Raw genomic sequence first — 18,992 nt, forward strand, 5'->3', positions numbered from 1 at the left:
CGCCCCCGCCCGGAGCTGCGCCTCCAGGCGCTCCGCGGGCGTCGGCTCCGGCCGGAGCCCCGTCGCTGGTCCCTGCACCTCCACACGCTACTGGGGTGTAGGCCCAACCCCTCGCACTCCTTCTCTCGCTGGGTTCCAGGGGCTCCCCGTCGTGCGGGGAAGGGGACTGTCGAAGTCCTCCTCGGATGAGGCCTGTGTGGAACTTTTCGCGTGGGGTTTCGCTGCGGTTTCACAAGATACCCCGGCCTAAACGACGGCCAGCCAGACCTTTAGGGTGATGAAGGGGACTGGACTCTCTCTCTCTTCCCATCCCCGGGCAGGGATCTGCCATCAACCTACCCCCGACGCAGTGACAGTGGTTCCACGTAATGCTCAAGAGTAATACACGAATCACATCCAGTGTGTTGATAGCATCTTCCATCCGCAAGCGTTCAAAGCACTTTACACATTCTCTTGTGCGGGAATTGCCTCCCCGCTCGTTGGAGGGTCAGGAGAAGCAAGGGAGAACAAATTGGACAATTGGGTCTCCATTTCTTAGCCGCGGAAGCCCAAAAAGAACGAGTAGCCCGTCACCACCCTGAGTTGAGTCTCTATAGGTTTTAGTGACAGCAAACGTATTCTGTGTAGAAACTTTTTCTTTTTAGCGTTACGTTGAGTCATACACTTGCGGTGTTTAGCATATAGTGTATAACTTTGAGTGTCGTATCTGGTTCAGATAGGCAATGGCAAGCAATTAAAATGTCCTGTTGTAACAGAAACTGGACATACTTGCTCATGTCGCTACAGTGACAAGTATATGTCAAGATAAACTAGCAATTGAACAGAAGATTTTATTTTAAAACACTGTAAAACTAGAGAAAGATCTTGGGTTTTCTTTCTTAGAATCATAAACACATATCGTGTGAGGAGGAAAAGGGTTTGTACTCACTTAAAGCATGCTTTTTCTGAAGTGTAGTTTGCAGTGAAGACACACTTTATTAATTTAATCGTCCTAGTTGAGTAAGAAACGCACTCAAAGAACTTGACCGCTCTGAATTCTTAAAATTTAAAAGAATACACGTGATGCAGAGTTCCGAAGTTGTAATAACCTAAGTTACTGATGTCAGTGTGTGGAGACTTCCCGGTTTTATGTCAGTACAGGTAGGATAGACTTAAGTGTTTTGATAGTGATTAAAGAGGTTTTTGAAGGTTTTTTCTGTAAGCATACGTGAGAAACTACAGAGAAAGTGAGAAATGTTGACAGAAGACCACGAATGAAGTCCACTAGCATGTTTTCTCTTCTAATGGAACTATGAATTGGGTTTATGAATTTGTGAGGTTTTCCTACTAAATCAGATCTATTTTTTAGCAGAATTTTGAATTATTCAGTATTTTAAATAAATTTATACACATTTTCTAGGACAAGTTTGCTATCCTTGGAGTCTGAGTTCTTCTGATTCAGATTATTACTAAAATGTGGAATAGCTCACATTTGACATCAACTCACTTATGTTAATGTTCTGGTTAACCAGTTATACCTTTATGTATTGTCAGCTCTTTGATCTTGGAAGGTTTGCCTGTTCGTACCTGTTTTCCCATTCCTTCCTTCATTCATTCAACAAATACTGAGCAGTGTGTACCAGGCTCTGTTCTAGGGCTTTGGGATTTATCAGCAGAGCTTGAAAGACCAGGATCCCTGCTCTCTGGATCTTGTATTGTTGGGAGGAAGTGGTGAGAGAGAATTTCATTATTCCTTTAGCTGAAGAGTATAATATTATGTGATAGGCTAGCTAGGACAGTACCGAAACTGAATTTTTCTTAAGTAGCAGATGATTATAAGCTAATTTGGACCCTTTCTGTCTCTAACTCGTTGCCCTTAAGTTTTTCTAAAATCCTTTAATGAAGTTTGTGACTAGTGTTTGATATTTAGTAGTTAATATTGGCTAATTTTTAAAAGCATAAGACTTTTCATTATTTCATCATTAACATCATTCATAAGTAGTTCTCAGTGAAAAGAACCATTACATTTTTTAACGTATAAATTTTTAAGTCATAGTTCCTTGAGCCTTCATTACAGATAGAGATATGCCTCAGTAGCATGGTATTTCACTTGGTAAAGATTTGAGCACTTACAGACCTTCACAATTTTTCTTTTCTCCCAGATTAGTGATCTTTTACATAACTATTATCTGCATAGATTGCTAGTCAGAAGAGTAAATACATAGTATTTCATAAATAAAAATATTGTTTATGTGTATACATATGTGCATATTTACAAATATTGCATTTTTACAGAACCATTTGGATGTATAGTTACTATAAGGGAAATTATAGTTTAAGCAATGTCTCAAGATCTCATTTCAGATTCTGTTTTATAAAATTGGTGTGTAAAAGAATACAAAAATATATTTTGGGATTGTTTTGTTTTCATTGCAAAATAGGTATGTTATAGATGTGTAAGCCTATTTCAGATATAGTCCCATCAGTAGAATGAGGTTCCTTTTAGTGTTTTACAATGCATATTTTTAGTGTGCTTTTTTCATTGTTCACAAGAGTAGAAGTTATGCCATACCAGTTTTATGCACAATTTGCATTTTAAGTAGACCTTTTCATAGCATTTCAAGGAAAATTGGTTCTTTTTAAGATGGAAAACAATAAAGAACTTTCTGTATTCATAAATTGTTGTTGGAGGAAAAGTTTATCCCAGTTTGCAAGCTTCCTTGCAGTGTACAAAATGTCTATCATTTAACATCTTTTTGTGTTTTTGTTTTTTGGTTTGTTTTTATTTTTGTTTTTATACCCAAGTAACAGGAAGGGCCACAAAACTTTTTTAAGAAAGGAGGCTGTAGTTGCTCATCCCCTGGAAACTGGATTTGGACCACAAAATGCTACCCCAAGAAGCTCCTGCTCTCCTTTCCTTGCTGTTGCCATGTGTATCACTCCTGAGCTTTTGTTCCACTATGTAGGATTAGTTGCTGTCAGGCGCACCTTTTGTCCTTATCTCTCTCTCTCTGAAAAACCATTCCTCATCATCTCTACTGTCCAAGGTTTTGACCACATGGGCTTGAAAAGTTTGATTGGATTGGAAGGGGTATATTTAAACAGAAGTGCTGGCCTCTCCTCTGATTTGCCTTAATTGGCTTTCAGAGTTTAGGAGACATATTTTGAAAGTTACTGTCTTTAGAGTGTGATCTGGAAATGGCTTCAGTTACTAGCAGATAGACTCATGCCAAATCATGATAAAGAATCTCTGTTGTGATATCCACTCATAATTCCAGATGAGCTTTCACAAAGCTCTACCTGTGTCATGAACCAGGGAATGATGTGAAGGTTATTGTTAGATGGAACCCGTAAAGTGACTGACATTAGTAAGTGATACGTTTTAAGATCAGTTTTGATGTACTTACGGCAGAAGAACTTAACGTCAAATGAAGGCAGTTAATGTTTTTGTTTTTCCTAGCTGCATAATATTTGCTGGATTTGGGGGAACCTCTTTGATATTCGTAATAGGTTTCTCTTGCTTAGGGAAAGTAATTGTTGCCTAGAACTACGTGGACTATACAGACATACAGGAAAGCTGAATAATAGTCTTGCAAATTACACAGGGTGGAGAATTAACTGTAAGTTTGTTTTTCATTATCTAGTATTTTCTTGTAGAGAATTTCTGGAGTAAGGTGTAGCAGATTTATTAAACTTAGAATGATTCTTTTTAATAGTTTTAGGACAGCCTGCTGTGTTGTAGCGGTTAGTACCTCTCTGGCTTTAGAAGTTGAAAAATGAAAGCATAAAGTAGTTAACTATAAAGTATTTAATTTGCATTACCTTCCTAGATAGCAGTCCAGAGGAAAAAGCTTGGAAAATTATAGTACCAATATTGACTTTGAAACTAATTTTGGTAGTATAGAATATAATGTGAGAATTTGGTCTTTTAAATAATGTATTAGTCACAAGGTCAGTTCATTCAAACAAAATAGAGAAAGCTTCAGTTGTTTGTGCATCATTTATTCAGAGGTTTGTACATCATTCATTCATAGAAGAGCAGCATTTCTCTAGCTCAGGAATATTATAAAATTAAGACTAGAAAAAGTAGTATGCCTTCCCTTTGTGTTATTAGTTGGGAGACCTTAGAGGTAATTTTTTTGCTGTTATTTTCATTCAAGATTATCTTGATATACTTTAGCAATTTTGTTAGATTTTTATAAAAGTTGCTAGGCTTTTATAAAGTTTGTAATTTTAAATAGTGCAACCTTGAAAATAGTTCTTGTTTGTCCATTGTAAAGTCAGCAAAAAAGTAAAGGTGTTACCAAAGTAATGCATATTCATGATAGAAAACAGTAAATATTTAAATTTATAAATAAGGAAATAAAAATTACCTGTAACACCACTACTTGGAAATAAAACATTATTAACATTCTGATGTGCTTCCTTTTAATCTTTCATATATGTGTGAGCACATAGTAAAAGGGGGGTACTATATCATTTTATATACTGCCTGTTAAAAAGAATAGTATTTTACTGTACATATATTTCCATGTTAAATATATTGAAAACATGATTTTTAATGACTGTAATACTCTGTTGTACCTCAGTTTGCTTAATCACTTCCTTACTGCCAGGTATTTTATTAATTCCAGTAAATCCATATTTTCTCTATTATAAATAATACAGCTGTGACTAGGCATATAAATATTTGAGCCCATTAATGATTATGGAATTACTGAGCTAACCATAATTGATATGTATTACCGAATTGACAGAAAGATAATAATAATAGCTAACACTGAATGCTTAGCATGTGCCATGCACTGTTCTCTTTGCTTTGCATATATAAACTCAGTAAATTTGCACAACTCTGTGGAATACTACTCTTCTTATTTGTTTACAAACGAGGCCTTGAGAGGTTAAATGATTTGCTTAAGGTCACTATACTTGTTAAGTGGCAGGACTGGGATTCTAACCAAGACAGCCTGGCTCTAAAATGAATGCTTTTAAGAATTAATTACACCTCTCAAGGTTGTGTCAGTTTAACTCCTGTATAGCAGTGTCTTAGTCAACATGTATCTTTAATTTCATAGGTGAAAAAAATAGCACTTTAATGCTTTAATTTGCATTTCTTTGACATCTTATAAGAATAAAACTGGATAGTCTGTAGGGAAGTTTCGTTTAGTTTTGCATAGAAGGAGTGTGCCTAAAAAGTGAACAGACTGAAAGCATCAGAGTGGGCTCTGGACTGCCAGGGTTTGAATGTCGGCTCCACCTCTTTGTAGCTGTGTTATCTTGAATGAGTTACTTAACCACTTCTAGCCTCAGTTTTCTCCTCTGTAAAATGTGAATGCTAGTAGTACCTACCTTACAGAGTTGTGAGATAAGGAAAATAAAGCATTAGAACAGTACCTAGCACACAGTTCACTATTGTTATACCAACATGTAGCCATGATTATGTCACAATTTAAACACTAAAATGGAATGTTATTTTATACACTTATTTTAGTGATGCTACTTTTTTTTTTCTTTTCTCCCTTTTCTTGCTTAAACTACCAGAATTTATTTTCTCACTGTTCTGGAGGCTGGAAGTCCAAGATCAAGGAGCTGGCAGGGTCAGTTTCCTCTGAGGCCTCCCTCTTTGGCTTGCGGATGGCTATCTCATTGTGAGTGCTTCCCTGGTATCTCCATGCTGCCATTTTTTGGTACACTTTTTAGAACTTATGAAAAACCTACAGAGTCCATTTGTGAACCACTCTAAGAAATTAGTCTCAAACGATATAGATTTGGTACCACTGGGGCACTTCAAAAGAATGCTCCTGGCTCTTGGGGGATAGAGTCAAAGAGGAAGTTCCAGTAATGATTCTTACATAATCATTGGAGTAACTGTATTGAAGGAGTAAACACTCACTTGGTATGTACATTCTAATATGTACTTTAAATGTTTATCTAAAAATACATGTTTTTATTTCCTTTCCATTTTTTCTCCCTTTCTTCTCCACCCCCCCTTTTTTTTTGTTTCACTTATGAACTAGGTTGTGGTCCCTGCCAGAAGCTTATACCAGACACCCTTTTGAACCACAAAGCACTTAAGCATGGTGTTAGAAACAGTGTGAGTGGTTAGTGAACGATTGATTAAATGAGAAGCTAGCCCTTTAAGCCAAACCATAGGCATTGATTAATTTGGTAAGTCAGTGCAAGTAGTACTCTGAAATGTGTGAACTTTTTGCAACTATAAGTGAAGTGTTAAGATGTAGTAGGCCATTAATGAGCTTGTGGTACTTTCCTTAGCCGGGTAGTCAGCCTCGTCTCCCAAAACAGTAATGACTTGAAAGTAAAGGTTGTATGATGCATTGGCAATAACCTTGGATTGAGCATCAGAAGACTTAATCTCTGGTCCAGTCTTTTCTGTTTCTAGCTGTACGTACTTTACATTTTACTCCCCCCACCTTGACTCTTTCCTCCCAGTCTGTTCTCTCTTTTACTCCTCTGTATCCTCAGCCTGTAGTTGGAATTTTTTGCCTTCTTTTCATCTGAAACCTGGTTTTGCCTGAGAAAACAGGCTTATCTTCTCGACTTGAGGTGTCTGTTCTCTTTGTAATCCTTGAATCCCTTGGCCCAGATGCCATTTGTTGCCACATCCATCATTCTCTGACTCAAGCTCTTGTGAACTATTCTTTTGAGTGCTTCCTATGACCATCTTCTAACTTCTTACCTGTGCTCCCTCAGTCATTGGAGATGTTAATACCTTCTTCACAGACCTCCTCTCTAGTTTAAATCTTAACTTTATTCAGTGCATATGGGCATAGTCGTTTGCTCCATTTAAAATACATTCATTGTGTGTTCCTACTAGGGGTCGGGTACTAGATAATACAGTGATGATCAAACACTCCTGACCTCTACTGTATTTATCTTCACCCTGTCTTGGAGCTTGTTATCCTGCTACTTCAGAAATCTTAAATTCCAGTATTGCATTCTACCCTAGCTCCTCCAATTATTGCTGTAGCACTTGAGCAAATCACTTAACCTCTGCCTGTTTCCTCTTTTGTAAAAAGGAAAAAACAATAGTACCTACTTCATAAGGTTAATGTAAGGATAGAGTTAATACATGTAATGCTGTTATAATGCTGCCTGGCACGTAGTAACCATTATAAATAAATAAAAGCAAGCTGTTATTATTGTTTCATTATTCTATCCTGCTTGGAACTTGTTTCCTTCTCACATTAATGTCCTCTTGGATGTCAGGAGACCTTTCATTCTCCCAACCCATGGGGCCTGTTACTAGTTGCCCCTTCTTTTCCTACTACCTCCTCAGAGCAAGGCCAGAAATATCAGCAAAAAGCATCGTGGATCATTCCACCTATCTGCCTTCACTGCTTATATTTTTTAGGCTGTTGTGCAGTCCTTGTAAAAATTGCAAGACACCGTGGTCTCTAACTTAGCTAGACTCAGTGCCTCTGGGCGGTTTTTATGCGTCCCTTGTAAGCTCCCTTCCCTTTCCTGAAGAAGCTATTCCAGACTTGAATCATTTCCCTTAAGCTATTTATTGAGAATTCTCTTATCTCCCTTCTTCAAGAATTTTAACTACTGCTTCATTGTGAAAACTGTTATCTTGTGTAAGTTCTTCAGCTTTCTTCCCTTTCAGTTATATTCTTTAACTTGTATTTTTACTCATTTTCAACTCTTCTCAGGTTTCAGAGAAGGAAGATGTTCCTTTTCTGGTGACTACCATACTTTCTTCCTTCATAGCTAAGAGCTGTCAAAGAAGAGTCTGTATGTCCTTAGTATCAGAACACAATTTTCTTTAGAGGAGGCATCAGGTCGTTCTGTATTGATCTTTATCAGTGCAGCGCAGTAATATCCCAGCAGTGCTGAATTAATAGACTCTATAGTTCTGTCGCCTTCAAGATAGGAACTATAGCAATCTTTCTCACAGATTAATTGTGAAGATTAAAAGGAGTAATATCAGAAAATGTTTTCTGATAAACAATGGCATCTCTGAGACATGTAAAATAATTTTCTAATCATAAACTCAGAATTTTCAACTAAAAGTAATGTTTCATGTGGGACAGTTATTTTCAAACTCGAATATGGTCTCCAGGACCCAGGAGAGAGTGGAGCAGGTTTATTAAAAAATCTCCCTCTGTTAGTTTAGAGCAATTGGTACATTGCCATTTGTATAAAAGATTTTATTTTATAAAGTTATATCAACCATTTCTTTAAAAAATCACTAGTCTTTAATCCAGCCTTTTTAAAGTTGAGGAAGTCTACTTGCCCAGGTTGATGTAGTAGGAAATTGAGAACAGATACAGTAGTTGCCTCAACCCCTAATCCAGAACTTTTGCTACTAAGAAAGCATTTTTTTTAAGTCAGTTTTAAAGTTGAGGATATAATTGAGTAAAACTTCTTAATTTCACTTCCATTCACTTAGTACTTGTGATCATTGAGAAAGGAATGGACACAAATTTGCTCTTTAAATGATAATGGCTACTGCTAAGCAAAAGAAGAAAGACTTCAAAGGGATATCTTTACCTACTTTAAGAAAATACAACTTTCTTTAGGTATACTTCCTATAAAAGCAAGCCATCATTGCTAAGAGGAATGCTTTAACATACTAACTGTAAGTCATTCTTATCTAGAGCAGCCCTTAACTGAGCAAAACTTAGCCTCTTCTATTCGCCATACCCTCTTAAAAGTAATCATGAAAAATGTTTTCCATTTTCATTTCCAATTTATTAGTATGATAAGTTGCTTTATAGGATTAGTATCTACAACTCGTTGAATATCTTGTGTTAGGCTCTATTTTAGGTACTTTGAACTATAATTATCTAAAATCCTCACAACAATATTTAGATGTTGTTTACTCCTGTTTTAAATCTATCTGGGGATCAGAGACCTAGTGAATTATGAGTAACATTACATTTACACCTAGGAAAGGTCAGAGCTGGGATTCAGATCCCAGGCATGTCTGGCTCAAAAAAATTCATGTTCTTTTCATTACACCACACTGCCTAATTATATTCTGTTAAGAATTTGCTAGATTCTGAAATGTTTACTTTTTTAATAGGAATGTACTGGAAAATTATTTCTGAGGTTTCTGTTTAAATTATTAGCCAGGGGCAGATTCAGGGGCCCTGAAGCTTATACAGTGCAGCTCTCTATGAAAGGAATTCAAAATTAAGCCTGGGCCTTGGAAGTAGTTTTTGCAAGCTTAAGCCTCAGTAGAGTCAAGGTAAATGCACCACGCATAAGAAAATAAATGTTATAAGAACTTTGAGTCAATTGAAGTATATATTCATTAAAATTTGAGTATATAAATTGCTTAAGGGGGCCCTAGTGTATATTGACTTGAAAAAAGCAGAATCATAACCTATAAGAAAGACACATTAGCTGACGTATTTATGAGTTAACACTTTCCTTTTTTAGTTATAAGGCTGATAGTACACATTTTTAAATCTCCTTTTTTCAATTAATAGAAATTTATCTTGTTGAGTATCTTTAGAAAAAAGCAATTCCTTCAAGTTAACAAGTGTGAACACTTTAATCTTTACATTTTTTGTCTTTGAGAATATACTAAGAAGTAGGTAAACAGTAAAATGAATTTTAAAGCACAAAGATCAGATACTTTATAATATTTCACTTTCCCTCATTGTATATGCAAATGAGACATGAAACAGGTGTATTTTTTGGAGGAATGCTATCACTAGCCAAATAAACGAGTAATTTATTTACTCCTATTTGTATTTGTATTTTAATTTTTAAAAGCTAAAGGGGATTTTAGAGAGAATCTGTTCTAATCATATTTAATAGATGAGGAAATGGAGGACTAGAGCGGGTGATTTACCCAAGGGGATACTCTCATGATTTGAATTAATGGAAGAGCCATGACTTAGAAGCCTGATTTCCAGTTGAAAGCTTTTTTTCCCTAGACCAAACTGAAATAAGTATATAGCCATAATAATTCAGCATTATCGTTAGCTTATTCAATTATAAAATGATTTCTTAATATTGAGCACCAGGCAATTTGAGTTGACATGGTGTAAGGGACACACACTTAGCTTAGGACGCTTGGATTCCTTCGTTGCTCTAAGTAGCTATGTGATCTTGGATAAGCTACTTAACCACGGTTTCTTCATTTGTAAAATGAAGAGATTTTAATTTGGGGTTATTTCAGGCTTATTCAACTCTATAAACATTTCAGTAAAAGGCAGCAAATTTATATGATGAGTTCTGTGGCCTAAAACATTTTGTGTGATGTTGCAGATGTCACCCGTCTTTGCAGCATAAGAATTCCTTTTAAAATAAGAATGGTATATTTCAGTGGTGATGGTTAACTTCTAATATGAAGCAGTGGGAAAGTTCACTGTGTTCTTACATAGTTCTTTCTGTGTGAGTTGGTAGTTTTAGAGAAATTTCTAGCAGATTCGATGCCAGATTTTCGTCATAATTTTATATGATAGGACTTTTGCTGTCACATCACATTTGGTTATAGTTAGGGTTATTCAATTCAAAGACAAAGCTAGCTGTGGCAATTTATACTGTTAAACATGTTTTTATGTTTTCCTTTGGATTGTACGTAGCTGATTCTGGTATAAACTAATTTGTTATTGCCTTATCGTTTATAGAGCTTTTACACATGATCATAGTTTGGGTAAAACTGGATTTACCCATTTAAAAAACAACAACAAAAAAAACCAACATTTAGTGACTTAAGCTAAAGAAAAGAAAATATTGTCATTTTTTTAATGAAAATCAATAATTTTAGATTATAGGATAGGAATATGGAACTCAACACTCACTTAGATATAAAATATAATTTTCCCTGTAACACTACTACTACTATTTTGAGATTCCATCCAAAATATAAGAGTCCTGCTTTTCTACTGTTCCTGTTTTTCAGATGACTGTTTAAAGAGCAGTTTTATACACATGCTTAATAGTGTTTGGGGTTTAATAGTATATTGGGAAAAAGAGCAAATCCTTTTATTATTTTAAAGTGTTGATCTTATAGATGTAATAACTCGTTTTCTAAATAGGTAGGACCTCTAAGTGTAATGTTTGAAGAGCTTCAGTTAAGGTGAATATATTGTATTTTCTGGATAAAATGTGTTTCAGGGTGCCTGGTAACATCTCTTTTTTCATCAGAGAAAACGGCACCAGTAGTTGGACAGTGACAAACTTCTTACCTCAGTGAGAATACTTATGATTGAATCTTTATTCTTTGTGGTCATCATGAGACTGCGAAATGTTACACTTACATTTTTTCATAAATGAAAAAGTCATTCACAGAGACACAGTTGAACTAATACTGCATTGTTGGTACTCATAAATCAGTTGTTATTTAAATGGACTTTAATAGACTAACCTGTAAGCTTGACCTGTGTCTTTGAAAAAAATTGTTCCCAATTTTCAAATTGGTTTTTGAACAGCCTACTCATGTTGAGGATTGAAATGCAGATTGTAATTGAACATTCTGTTGATGATTTAGCATTCTTATTACATTATTGTTCTATAACAATGATTTTAGAAGCCAATTTAATGTAGGTCAGACTTAGTTTGTGATTTCACAGAATTGTCCCAGGCTACTGTGCTTTTCTAATTGATAATCTTTTTCTCTCTTTCCTTGACATCAATTACTACTTTTGGCAGCACAATTCTGCTCCCACTGTAACCAAAGAGAAACCAGTTAACCAAACATCAGTAGTCTTAACTTTACATTCAGGCTTAAGTCATTAAGTAAGACTGTATGTCTCTTCAGTGTAGTAAAGAAATGAACACATTTACTGAGCAAGTGCTGTGTGCCAAATGCTTGCTTTCACAGCCTTAAACTTAATTGCCCCACAGCACACCGTCTTCTCCCATTTCTCCTGCCACAAGCAGATGAGGAAAGTGAAGCTTGGAAAGTTAAATAACTGTCCTAAGTCTGAGTGTTTCCCACTTGGCTCTTTTTCTCAAAGCTTGGATCTTTGAGGCTAGTAGTTTATCTTTGCTGGTTGAGGTTGCTTACAGATTAATTGATGATAAATGGTATTATTACACATGTCATCAGTCATTGCGTAGTTGTTGGTCAACAAATAAGATTCATCATCATTATTAACTATAACTGGGCTGCATTTAAATCATATTTTTGAATGTCATCTAGGCATTGTGCCGTGCCATGTATTATAAAGGGTACCATAAAATAAAGAAAGACTTTTACTCTGAGGTGCTTGCAGTCTGGGAGGGAGTTTCCTTTCATAATTTATGGCTTCGTTGTGTCTGACTAGAATACTGCCATTCCTCAGATATTTGTACCAAAACAACTTTTTTGAGGCTAAAGCTCAAAATTAAGATGAAGCGTTTTTCCTTGTTTATTTTTTTCTAGCTGTGTCATTCTGAATTGCTTGGAGTTTCAAATTCTCACCCTTTCCCCCACCCACCCTGTTCTAAATTTCTTGTAGAAAATTATTCACCGGGGACTAAAGACTCCTTGTTCTTTGTATGTAGGGATGTGAAGAATACAATTCTCTTCATTTCAGTTTTAATTGGCTTATGCTGTAGTTCTGTCCAACTCTTAGTATTTACAGAACCTGCAAGATGTGTAAGTATATCTTGCTTATATTCAAATTCAGGCATTTTGAAGGTTATATTTTTATATCATTTGAAGTAATGTAGATGAAAAGCCAGAGATGTTTGTGAAAGGAAATAAAGACCATTAGCGTTATTTTGGTTACTGATACTTACTAGTGATGAAATTGTAATCCTGGATTGGGGAAAGGTAAGGGGGGAGAAAGTCACTTTTAAAAATTAAAGTCATGATTTGCTTTTTAAAAGTCTTACTAAACCTTAAGAATTTAAGAATAATCATATCTTTCTTTTAAAAAAGAGCTTTTTCTTGTTTTCCTGTTAACTGAATTTACTTTGCTTGCTGATCACTTTGTAACTTGAGCTTCTTGGGGATAGACACTGTATACACCTAACAATTAGCAAACATAACTGTTTGCATATATATGTGTGTGCATTTTATTTTATCGTTTAGTTTTGCTGAAACATTGTTACCAGATTCCTTCCTGAGTGTATTTGCAGTTATTGCAACCTAAGTAAACCTGTTTCAAGTGGAATTAAAATCCTACTCACATAATTTAACATAATTTAGAATATTACTTTAAAACAAGAATATTATTACTCTTTTTTTAAACTGTACATAAAAATAGGGCCTTTAAATTTTGTGGTGTTAATGTTGTGTTCAGTATCAAGGATGGGTGAGAAATTAAAGTTCATTAACATAATTCTTTTGCTACTGTTGTTGACACGTTCACTCATGCCAAGACCAAAGTATGTATATGTAGGGATTTGCACTTGAAGCTGGTTTCCTTTGGCACACAGTTTTTGGACTTGAGTTCAAGAAAGATTGTAGTTTATGGATCTTCTCCTGAATTGCCTTTTTCATCCACAAGTTTTCTCACAATTAACACTTATTAATAAAATTAATGATTAAGCAGCCTTCTGAGTGGAAAAAATAGAAAATACTACTTGATATATGAAATTTGAGTTTGTTGCTTGCATGTTGTACCTTATTTCTATTTGAAAAAGACATTTGATTATTTAAAAATTACATTAATTTCTGTAGATAAGCACATTAAAATATTTTTTCTGTTATTGTGCTTAGTAATTCAGATATTCATGTTTTCAAAATTGTATTGGTATAACATTGGTAAAATGATATGCATTCACCAGACATTTGTTTATGGCCTTCTAAGTGGCTTTGAAGAAAAATGCACAATCCCTTAAGTATCTCATAGTCCAGTAGAAAAAGATGCACAAACATAATTATGAAGCATAATGGGAGTGTGGTGATAGATACAACCTGAGTATTACAAAAGAGCTGAGAAGGAGTCATTAGCTTTGCTTGAGGTCAGGAAAGGATCCCTGGAGAATGTGACACCTGAGCTGTATTCAGAGGCTATGTAAAGAATCAGATAAAGAAGAGACAGAAGAGGGGGACATAAAGAAGACATGGAAGGGTGGTGACTGGGTGGGGAGGTGTGACAGTGGTAGGGAATTACCATTGGTTTAATGTCATTAGGGAATAAATGTAAACTAGGTAGTGGTGAGTGAAAGATGAAGTTAAAGAAGGCATAGACTAGATCTTGAAGAGTATTATGTTCCCTTTTAAAATATACCCCACCTGCAACCTCTGTTGTTAATGAGAGCTAGGTTTTGAATAGGGACATGATGCTTCTATGTTTATTTTGATCGTGATTTTGAGGAAGATAAATTCCAAGAGGTTATCAGAGTTCATGATGGTTGGAAGGCTCTTGCAGTGGTCTAGATGAAAGCTTTAAGACAATAGTGTTCAGGATGAACCGATGGGAGCATATTTGAGAAATATCTTGAACCTAATGTTAGTAGCACTTGATGATGGATGTGAAGGGGTTGAGAGCGGAAAGAAGAAAAGTTAAGGCTTATTCTTCTAGCTTATTATAGGTTTGTGTTTCCTCTACTGAACTAGAGAATACAGGAGGAAGATTTGGGTGGTGTGGAGAATGAGTTTACCCGGGGATTTTGGACATGGTAAGTTTGACCTGTGTCTGGAGCATATGATTGAAGATGTCCAGCAGATAGTGGAATAAAGTAGTTTTAGGCTTGGGTTGTGGGGGACACATCTGGGCTGGCAATATAGATTTGGAGACAATTAACTTATAAGCCAGTGATTTATCTTCTTCGAGGTGTATGCCAAACTTCTTGGGAAAACTGAGCTAGGGGCCAACCATCCAGAAAAGAAGTGCACACACATTATATTTGTAAAATGTTGTGTATAGCTTTAGGAGGACCCAGAATCCCTTGCCAATATAGAATCTTGTAAATTTTAGAATACTAAATGTGTGGGTAGTAGTTAAAACCATGGTAATGAATGAAAATGCATAGGGACCCAGTGTACCGCGAAAAGAGCCAAGGACCAAGGACAGAACTCCGGGGATTAAAATGATTTAAATGGCACTGGACAAATAGAAGGCTACATTATACTGTCTTACATTTAGCAATTAAGTAATATTAATTACTTAATATTACATTAAGTATACTCTTAAGGTGCTTTTGTTTTAGCAGCTATCTATTTGCTAAGCTTGAAAAGCTATATTTCTTTCTGACACAATGATACCCATAGATGAGAGTTCCGAGAGAGTCTATCATTGGGCACTTTTGTTAGTCAACACATGAGAAATTACTCTGTGCCCTGAGCTGGGCTCAATTCTGCTGACTTTCTCATTGAATCTTCATGATAGTCCTTTGAGATAGATACTATTATTAAACCCACTTTACATGTGAGGGAAAAAAAACTTAGAGGAGGTAAATAATTTGCCCAAGATCGCATGGCTTGTGAATTTAAAACAGCCATAACATAAATCCAGGCCAGTCGGACAGCAAAACCTATGTTCACTACTAATGGCCCGTACTGTGTTTACCAAGATAATCAGTGTCTGGCACTGTGATATTACTTTACCATATTAGCACAATGGAATATGAGGTGAGTCCAGTAGTTTGGATTAGATTTGGGGATCTATGAGTTCTAATCCCAGCTCTGTGATTTGGATATATCATTTAATCTTTCCGGGTCTATTTTCTTTTCATTTGAAAAGTTTGATACCTGAGCAATCACCAGAAACGCCCTGTTGCTCCATCTCTGCTCTATCTGTAAGGCATGAATACTGAGGAAAATACTAAACATGATCTTGAGTGACAAACAACTTTTGACTTACATATGTGAGAAATGATTTTATTATAATGTGACTTGTACAATATTTGAAGCCTCTTGGTTTATATTTTTAAATTTTTTTAGTTTCTAACAGAAAATGTAGTAATTCCTGCTGGCTAGAGAGCTTTTTGTACATTTTCTAGTTTTCATGGAATCGTACATTAGAGAGCTTGAAAAGATCATTTGAAGTTTTGCTTAACTATTGGCAGTATAGTTATCTCTGGGGTTTATAGTCCATGTTAACTTTGCTCTTTCTTTGAAATTGTTCTGAATGTCTTGCTTTGTATGTTTGTTGTTTAATGTTAAGGGATGGTGTCTTAGTTTGCTTAATTATAACCTTTGCATATGCTGTCAGCAGACTAAAACTGCATTGCACATAGAGAGAGCAGCCTCCCCTTGTCTGTCTGTGAGGGATACATTGCAGTATCCTCAAGTGGATGCCTGAAACTGCGGTAGTACCTAACCCTGTATCTACTATATTTTTTTCCTTTGCATACATACCTATGATAAAGTTTAACTTATAAATTAGGCACAATAAGGGATTAACAACAATAATAAAATAGAACAATTATAACTATATAATGTAAGTTAGGTGAATGTGGTCATTTGTTTCAGGGGATCCCTTGCTGAAGTCTTCATGCAGGTTTAGTGCTTTCTTGCTGCTGTGTTTGGAACACGTTTTCTGTTTATGTCTTCCACCCACAAATTTAATTCCTTTTCTATTTTAACTAAGCACTTAGCATGCACTGTGGCTGTAACTTTTGCCATTTGAAGTGCGACAGTAAAACTAGCACAAATTTTTTTTCCCTTCCTTACAATGTCATAGATGGACGAGTCATTCTTACTGTAGATCTTCACAACCTCAGCATACTTTTTTTTTTATCTTATCAAGTCAAGAACTTTAACCTTATCACTTAAAGGAAGCACTTGACGGCTTCTCTTTGGCATATCCAAATTACCAGCATCACTGCTCTTGCACTTTGGGGCCATTATTTAATAAAATAAGGGTGACTTGAACACAAGCACTGTGAAACAGCGACAGTTGATCTGATAACCGAGAAGGCTGCTAAGTGAGTAACGGGCACTTAGCATATACAGCGTGGATATGCTGGACAAAGTGATGATTCACGTCTCATGCTGGACAGTGGAGTGGTGCAAGATTTCATCATGCTACTCAATAGCGTGTAATTCAAAAATTAAGAATTGTTTATTTCTGGAATTTTTCATTTAATATTTTCGGACCACGGTTGACCTTGGGTAACTGAAACTGCAGAAGGCAAATCCATGAATAAGGGGGACTACTGTACATTGGGTAGTAGGCCATAATTATCACATGGGCTTGTATCTTCTACTTATGAAAAGTTATAAATAGCTACATCTTATTTATATTTTATATGGATAGCACCCTATGTATCAGGATCTGACAAAAAATAAATAGTTTAGGTGTAGGACTAAATTAAGGCCATTTCAGAAAAGTCTGATAGACCTGGGATTTGAATAAGATTTGAGTAATAAGAAAGAAGTTATTCTGTTAAAAAGTTGCTTTTTAAGCTCTCCAGAAAAGATTAAAGTAATAAGACATCTACTTAAGAATCCTCTTCATTGATAGTTGACCTGGTATTTTATTGATAGAGTGACTGAAAGAACTGTTTTTGCCTACCTACTCATTCCTCTTTCACATTCATACCCATTTGACATGGCTTGGAGAGGATTCTTTTTTTTAACCAGTTTATTGAAGTATGATTGACATACCAAAAAAACTGTATATATTTAATATATGCAACCTGATGAGTTTGGAGGTAAGTATTCATCTGTGAAACCATCACTATAATCCGTACAGTAAGCATATCCATCACCTTTAAAAGTTGCTGCCTGCCCTCTTTGAGGTAGATTCTACCAGTTGAGTAATTTCTATCCAGTTCAGGTCAGAAGTATGTGTGAAGCTGATGAGCAATTATTTCAGGGTTTCCCAGGCTCTGAATGCATAACTTGTAAGTTTTCTGTGGCATAGTCAAGAGATGAGCAGAAAATCAATCAAGTGTAAGTAAGTGCCTGTTATTATTCTCAGGTATGATTTTAGTGGCTGAGGGATTCAGCAGTGAAAAAAAACCCTGCCTTCATGGAGCTGACATTTGGCTGGGGTGAGGGAGGCCAGGAAAAGAAATAAGGAATGTGGGGTTGGAATTTGGGGGTCACTAGTAGGAGGCAGCTGCTATTTTAAATAGAGTGGGCAGTTAAAACTTCATTTTAAGGTGACAGTTGAGCAGAGTTTTGAGGTTGATTATTGAATGAGCCATCTGGGGGAAGAACATTTCAGAGACAGTAGCAAATACAAATACCTCCAAGTGAACTTGTTTGACAGATTCCAGGGAATAGCAAGGAGGCTGGCGTGGCTGGAACAGTGAGCAGCGAGGAAGACTAGCCAGTGTCAGAGAGATTATCAGGTCAAATAAGGCTTTGTAGGATAGTGTAAGGACTTCATCTTCAACTCCTAGAGAAATGAGAGGTCACTTGAGAGCTGTGAACAGATGAGTGACATAAGTTGATTTGTGTTCTCAAAAGGTCATCCAACTGCTGTATGATACTAGGCCAAAAGCAGAAACAGAGACCAGTTAGAAGGCTGTTGCAGTTATCTGAGAGATGATGGTGGTTTGGACTAGGCTTGTAACAGTGGAAGAGGTGAGCAGGAGTTAGATTCTGGGTACATTCTGAAGGTAGAGACAACAGAATTTCCTGTAGGATTAGAAGTGAGGTAAAGGTGTAAAAAGGTTTATAAGCTTTGTGGCATTAGCAAATGACACGAGGATTGGACATTTATTTGCTTGGTTGGAGAAGACTGCAGGAGAAGCAGACTCGAGGGAAAAAAATGAGGGTTTCTCTTTTAGACTTGATAAGTTTGAAGTGTCTAGTTAGTATTCAAATAGAAACATTGACTAGGTAGCTGAATATATACGACTGGTATTAAGGGGAGATGGTCAAACAGGATATATAAAATTTGAGGTTAACTTAAAGCCATGAGAATACATGAGATCAACTTCACCTTTTAAAAACTGTCTGTCTGTAGACAAGAGGTTTAGAACCTGAGCCTTTGGGGTTAGAGGTTGTGGTGATGAGTAAGAACCGGTAAACAGGCAGACAAATAGGAGCTAGTAGAATAAGAGGAAAACAAGAGATTGCAGTGCTTGCAAGGCAAGTGAGAAACTTGTTTCAAGGAGTAGGGGTGAGCAGCTCTTTCATTTGCTGCCAGATAGGCCAAGTAACATAACTCAGACTTTGACCGCTAGACTTAGCAATGTGG

The 18,992-nt window shown here is 36.1% G+C and overlaps 1 protein-coding gene across 2 annotated transcripts in view; it reads left to right on the plus strand.

Annotated features, from left to right (window-relative positions):
• The window catches only part of CUL3 (cullin 3), a 95,030-nt gene that overhangs the window by 685 nt on the left and 75,353 nt on the right, over positions 1–18,992 (plus strand). The gene's annotated exons all lie outside the window — the stretch shown is intronic.

This window comes from Hipposideros armiger, unplaced genomic scaffold (genome assembly GCF_001890085.2).
Source record: "Hipposideros armiger isolate ML-2016 unplaced genomic scaffold, ASM189008v1 scaffold_651, whole genome shotgun sequence".
Classification (NCBI taxonomy): domain Eukaryota; kingdom Metazoa; phylum Chordata; class Mammalia; order Chiroptera; family Hipposideridae; genus Hipposideros; species Hipposideros armiger.